This window comes from Narcine bancroftii, chromosome 11 (genome assembly GCF_036971445.1).
Source record: "Narcine bancroftii isolate sNarBan1 chromosome 11, sNarBan1.hap1, whole genome shotgun sequence".
NCBI lineage: Eukaryota > Metazoa > Chordata > Chondrichthyes > Torpediniformes > Narcinidae > Narcine > Narcine bancroftii.
The window spans coordinates 36,387,810-36,395,290 of record NC_091479.1 but is presented as its reverse complement, the minus strand read 5'-3'; positions in this window follow the sequence as shown (position 1 = coordinate 36,395,290).

Genomic DNA, 7,481 nt, shown 5'->3' with positions numbered 1-7,481 from the left:
TCAGCCTGTTGAAAAACCTTGTTCTACATACAAGAGGAAATGGCTGGCTAGAAATGGTGTTTCACCTGAAATAAGGGAAACAAAAGGAACTCAATGGTGACCTGCAGAAGAGGTTATCATTTGGAAAACTCTGATGGTGAAAGTTTCTTTGGCAAGACACCAAAGTGGCTGATCAGAGGGAATCAGTTTTTACTTGTCCAATAAGCAAGAAATCCCTCTCTGAAACCAACAAGAGCCTTCCTGGAGGGTAACCATTTACTTTTAAGCACCAGAGCTTGGTGAAAAGTCATAAATGTTGAATTCTGTGCAAAGTATAAGAATTGATAGATACCGGTAAACTTGTAGGAGTGTCAAAGAACTTTATACACATTAAATACACCTGTGCTTAGAATTAGAAAGGGTTAATGTTAGGCAGTTACATTAATAGTGATAGTTTAAAGTTTGATCCTGTTTTTTTGTTTCAAGGAAATTAAAAAGACATTTGTTGAAGTATCCATTTATCTTGGTGATTTTCTATTGCTGCTAGGTTTTGGGGTCCTCTGGGCCTGTAACAACCCCAAGTTTAGGTCCTCATACGAGGATACCCAAAATGTCTTATTTCTTCAATAATTGCTGATTCCCCCATACTGTCATTGATAAAACCTGCACCCATATCTCCAATTCTCTTTCTGCCTTTAACCCACCTCCTTTCCGGCAGAACACGGACAGAATCCCTCAGGTTTCTCACTTACCACCCATCAGCTGCCACATCTGACACGTTATCCTTGGACACTTCCAACTTCAGCACCATCCTCTAACCTGCTACATCTAACCCGCTCCACTCATATCCTTTTTTCATAGGTGCACGTCTTTCTGTGACTCCCTCAACGGCACTTCCCTCTCCACCCACCACCACCTAACGCACTCCCCATTGGAACTGCAGAAATTGCCAAACTTGTTCCTACATCTCCTCTCACTTCCATCCAAGGCCACAATCAGGCCTTCCAGGTGAGGCAGAGCTTCATGTGCACCCCATCCAACCTAATCTAATACATTTAGTAGACTCAGTTGACCTCAATATCAGCAAGACCAAATACAGACTGGGTGGCCATTTTGCTAAATACATGTGCTCTGTGGATCTAAACTTGAGCTTCCTGTGACCTACCATATCAATTCTCGAACCCTTCCAGCAACATGTCTGTTGGCCCCATCCGTCGCCAAGGTGAGGGCAAACAATCTTAAAGAAAACACATTATATTCCTCCTGGGCAGCCTTAAACTCTATAGCATGAACACGAATGTTTCTAATTCAAGCAGCCACTCACCTCTGTCTGATTTCACTGTTTCCATCTCTTGATCTACTGCCCATTTCAATATATTTACTCCTTTAAGGCGGAAGAGTTGACAGTGGTGTTTTCCCCATATAGCTTACATAGATACATAGAAGATAGGAGCAGGAGTGGGTCATTCAGCCCTTCGAGCCTGCTCCGCCGTTCAACGAGATCATGGCTGATCTTAAAGTTCAGTACCCCGTCCCTGCATTCTCTCCGAAACCTTTAATACCCTTATACTGAAGAAATATATCTAATTCCCTCTTAAATATATTCAATGAACCTGCCTCTACTGCCCTCTGTGGCAATGAATTCCACAGATTCACCACCCTCTTGGTAAATAAATTCCTTCTCATCTCTGTCATAAATGGTTTGCCTATTATCCTCGAACCATGGCCCCGGGTTCTGGGCTCCCCCACCATTTGAAACATCCCTTCCGCATCCATTCTGTCCAGTCCTGCCAGAATTTTATATGTCTCTATGAGATCCCCTCTCAATCTTCTAAACTCCAGCGAGTACAATCCCAAATTGCGCAATCTTTCCTCATAAGTTATTCCTGCCATTCCAGGTATCAGCCTGGTGAATCGCCTCTGCACTCCCTCCATTGCAAGAACATCCTTCCTTAGATAAGGTGACCAAAACTGCACACAATACTCCAGGTGCTGTCTCACCAAGGCTCTGTACAGCTGCAGTATGGTATCCTTATTCCTATACTCAAACCCTCTTGATAGGAAGGCCAACATACCATTTGCCTTTTTAACCACCTGCTGTACCTGCATGCTCACCTTCAGTGACTGGTGCACAAGAACCCCTAGGTCTCTCTGCACTTCCCCATCTCCCAATCTATTGCCATTCAAATAGTAATCTGCCCTCCGGTTTGTATTACCAAAGTGGATAACCTCACATTTATCCACATTGTAGTGCATTTCCCATGTAACTGCCCAGTCCCCAATTAATCCAAATCACACTGGAGCTTCCTGACCCCCTCTTCAGTGCACACTAGCTTGGAGTCGTCTGCAAATTTGGAGATATTACATCCAATCCCCTCATCTAGATCATTAATGTAAATTGTGAACAGTTGGGGTCCCAATACAGATCCCTGTGGCACCCCACTGGTCACCACCTGCCACTCAGAAAATGAGCCATTTATCCCAACTCTCTGTCTTCTATCTGCCAGCCAGTTCTCACTCCACATCAATACCTTTCCCCTAATCCCATGAGGCTTGATATTGCATGCCAGACATTTATGTGGGACCTTATCGAAGGCCTTTTGGAAGTCCAGGTACACCACATCCACTGGCTCTCCCCCATCTATATTACCTGTCACCATCTCAAAGAATTCCAATAGATTTGTCAAGCACGATTTACCTTTTGTAAATCCATGTTGATTCTGTCCGATCCCTTCTCTGCTAGTCATATGCTCCGCTATTACATCCTTAATAATGGATTCCATCATTTTGCCCACTACTGATGTAAGCCTCACTGGCCTATAATTCCCTGCTTTTTCTCTACCCCTCTTTTTAAATAGTGGGGTAACATTAGCTACCCTCCAATCCATGGGTACTGATCCTGAGTCTTCTGAGTTCTGTAAAATAATTCTTAAAGCATCTGCTATCTGAATGTCCACTTCCTTAAGAACCCTAGGATGTAGATTATCAGGCCCTTGGAATTTATCGGCCTTCAATCCCTTCAATTTCCCCAAGACCATGTCCTTAGAGATATTGATTTCTTTCAGCTCCTCCCTTCCTTCAGCTCTATGTTTCCCAAATCCTTGGGAGGTTATCTGTATCCTCTCTTGTGAAAACAGAACTAAAGTAAGAATTTAATTGGTCTGCCATTTCCTTATTCCCCATTATATATTCCCCTGATTCTGATTGCAAGGGACCTACTCTGGATTTCACCAATCTTTTCCTCTTGACATATCTATAAAAGCTTTTGCAGTTGGTTTTTATGTTTGCCGCAAGCTTACTCTCGTAATTTATTTTTGCCCTCTTGATTAATCCCTTTGTCCCCCTTTGCTGCATCTTGAACTGTTCCCAGTCTTCGGATTTGGTACTTTTTTGGCCAATTGATATGCTCTCTCTTTGGACCTAATGCTGTCTCTAATTTCCCTTGTTATACACGGTTGAGTCACCTTTTTTGGTTTATTTTTATGCCAAACTGGTATAAACGATTTCTGCAATTCTTCCATTAGATCTGTGAATGCTTTCCATTGTCTATCCACCGTCAATCCCCCCCCCCCCCCCATAAACACCACCCAATCAATCTTACTCAACTCCCATCACATACCATCATAATTCCCTTTATTTAAATTCAGGACCTTAGTCTCGGTTTTAATTTCTTCACTCTCCATGTCGAGTGTGAATTCGATCATATTGTGATCGCTCCTACCCAAAGGACCTCGTACAACAAAATTGCTGATTAGCCCCTTTTCATTGCATAATACCCAGTCTAAAATGGCCTGCTCCCGAGCTGGTTCCTCGACATATTGGTCTAGATAACCGTCCCGTAAACATTCAAGGAACTCCTCCTCCTCAGTATTTTTACAAATTTGGCTAGTCCAATCAATATGTAAATTAAAGTCTCCGACAGCTGTTCCCTTATCTAATTTCTCTTTTTATGCCTTCCCTCACCTCTACATTACTATTTGGAGGCCTATATACCACCCTCACCAACGTTTTCCGCCCCTTGCTATTCCTCAGTTCTACCCATATAGGTTCGGTATCTTCCGAGTTAATATCCTTTCTGTCAATCGTGTCGGTCCCTTCTCTCACCATCAATGCTACCCCACTCCCTTTTCTTTCTTGCCGATCCCTTCTAAATATTGTATACCCCGGGATGTTAAGTTCCCAGGCTTGCCCACCTTGCAGCCATGTTTTTGTAATCCCAATCAAATCGTATTTGTTTGTCTCAATTTCCACAGCCAATTCATCTACCTTGTTCCGAATGCTTCTTGAATTAAGAAATAAAGCCTTCAAATTTACTTTTTTTACCTTCCCTGCTCTTTCTGATATTTTTACTTTCACTGCCCAACCTAACTTTTCCTATTTTATCTTTCCTGTCCTTTGCCCTATCATACAGGTTCCCATCCCCCTGCCAAATTAGTTTAAACCACATCCGATGGCTGTACCAAACCTAGCTGCCAATATATTGACCCCTTTTGGGTTTAGGTGTAGCCCATCCTTCTTGTAAAGGTCATGCCTTCCCCAAAAGAGATCCCAATGATCCAAGAAGCCAAAACCCTGTCTTTTACACCAGCCCCTCAGCCACACATTCATTTATCTTAACCTTCCATTTTTGTCCTCAGTTGCACTTGACACAGGTAGCAATCCAGAGATCACCACCCTGGCATTCCTTTTTCTTAGGTTCCGTCCCAGCTTGCTGTAATCCTTTTTTAGTACCTCCTCCCTCTTTTTATCTATGTCATTGGTACCCAATGAGGCATGTACCAAGACATCAGGCTGCTTACCCTCTCCTTTCAGAATACTCTGGACCCGATTTGAGATATTCCCGTACCCTTGCACCAGGGAGGCAGCATGCCATGCGGGTATACCTATCTGGCTCACAGAATCTCTTGTCTGTACCTCTGACAATGGACTCCCCAATGACCACTGCATTCCTCCTCACCTTTTATCACCTTGATCCTGAATGTTGAATGTGTATGTTCATGTAATTTCCCCGTCTCTGTCGGTTTCTCCCTCCTAATTAGAAGTGTAGAGGCTTGCCTAACATATCAACCCTGTTGTCCTGTTTCCATCCCCGAAATAAATGTGTGCTTTGTACCTCCGCTTTGGTCTGGTTCTTAATCTGTGGGACCCACACGAATCTGACAACAATGGAGGAGGGAAAGCCAAGTATGTCAAAATGTGTTATTGCCGATGAACAGAGGACAAATTATTAGGACAAATTATGAAGATTAAAATACAAAAGGATGTGAGAATATTTCTGCTTGGTCAGAGATATGAAGCAGATACAAAACTGAAGTTGAATAAATATCAAACACACTTTCTAAGTCCAGCCATTCAGCAGTGAAGAAATGTGCAGCATGAATGTGGAGAGCAGAGAGTTGTGTAACGAGAGATGGGACATTGAAATTAAAACTGTGTCACCATGTAACCATATAACCATTTACAGAGTGGAAACAGGCCATGTCGGCCTTTTGAGACCACTAGCTCAATCCTCCCGATTTCCGCCAATATCCCTCCAACCCCCTCACCTCCATGTACACATCCAACCTTCTCGTAAATGACAGGAGGGACCACTAGCTCAATCCTCCCGATTTCCGCCAATATCCCTCCAACCCCCTCACCTCCATGCACACAACCAACCTTCTCGTAAATGACAGGAGGGACCCTGCCGCAACTAGCTCATTTGGAAGATCATTCCATTCTGCCTCCACTCTCTGAGTGAAGAAGCATCCTCTAAAATTTCTCCAGAAGTTTTTCCTCCTTACCATTAACTCATGGCCTCTTGTTCCAACCTTCCCTTCCCTCACGGGAAAGTGTCTGTCCCTGTCTCGTCTATCTATTCCTTTCATAATTTTAAATACCTGTATTGTCCTCTCTCATTCGTCTATGTCCCAATGAATAAAGTCCCAGTCTCCTTAATCTCTCCCTGTAATCTAGATGCTGTAAGCCAGGCAACATTCTTATAAATCTTCTCTGCACCTTCTCCACCTTATCTATATTCTTCCTATAATTTGGAGACCAGAACGGAACACAATGCTTTAAAAAGCTGCACTCTAGCCTATGCTATGATTTATGAAGGCCAGCATGTCATATGCCTTCTTAACTACCCTGTCTACCTGGGAACCCACCTTCAGTGAACTCTGTACCATAACCCCAAGATCTCTTCATTCCTCGATCCCCTCCCCTTAACTGCATATGTTCTATTTATATTATTTTTTCCAGAATGCAGCACCTCACACTTGTCAACATTAAATTCCATCTGCCATGTTGACTCTGTCCCTTTTAAAATCTTGAACACCTCCATCAATCCCCCCTTCAATCTTCTATGCTCCAGAGAAAAAAGCCTCAGGCTGCTCAACCTTTCTCTGTAACTCAAACCCTGACATCCTGTCAACATTCTCGTGAACCTTCTCTGCACTCTCTCTATTTTGTTTATATCCTTCCTATAATTTGGTGACCAAAACTGCACACAGTATTCCAAACTTGGCCTCACCAATGCTTTGTACAATTTCATCATAACTTCCTAACTCTTGAATTCAATACTCCAATTTATGAAGGCCAACATTCCAAATGCCTTCTTCACCACTCTATCTACCCGAGTATCAACTTTGAGGGTACTATTTATCATAACTCCTAAATCCCTTTGTTGCTCTGCTCTCCTCAATTGTCTACCATTCAATGTATATGACCTATTTAGATTTGCCTTTCCAAAATGCAACACTTCACACTTATCTGTATTAAATTCCATCAGCCATTTCTCAGCTCATTCCTCTAGCTTTCCTACATCTCTTTTTAAGCTATGGTAATCTTCCTCACTGTCCACAATACCACTAATCTTTATATCATCTGCAAACTTACTTATCCAATTCACCACCCCTCTTCCAGATCTTTAATATATATAACAAACAATAGTGGACCCAGGACCGATGCCTGAGGAACTCCACTAGTCACTGGCCTCCAATTTGACAAACAATTTTCTACCACTACTCTCTGACACCTCCCATCCAACCATTGCTGAATCCATTTCACTACCTCCTTATTTATACCTAATGCCTCTACCTTTTCACCTAACCTCCTGTGGGGAACTTTGTCAAAAGCATTACTAAAGTCTAAGTAGACAACATCCACAGCTTTCCCTTCATCAACCTTTTTTGTAAGCCCCTAGAAAAACTCTATAAGGTTTGTTAAGCATGATCTACCCCTGTCAAAACCATGCTGACTACTACCTATCAATCCCTGTTTTTCCAAATATTTGTAAATGCCATCCCTCAGAACACTTACCATTAACTTACCCACCACAGACGTCAGAACTAAGTGGGAAGGAGGATGCAGGGCATTCGATAGCAGGACATTGTGAGAGAATGGATTCCTCGAACTCTTGAGGGGAGAAGGTGCGGATCGATCCATCGGTTTAGGTGGGGCAGGGTATAGACATGGCAGCTGACTGGAATTGTCAGCGGGTTACTGAGACCTGGGAGAGGAGG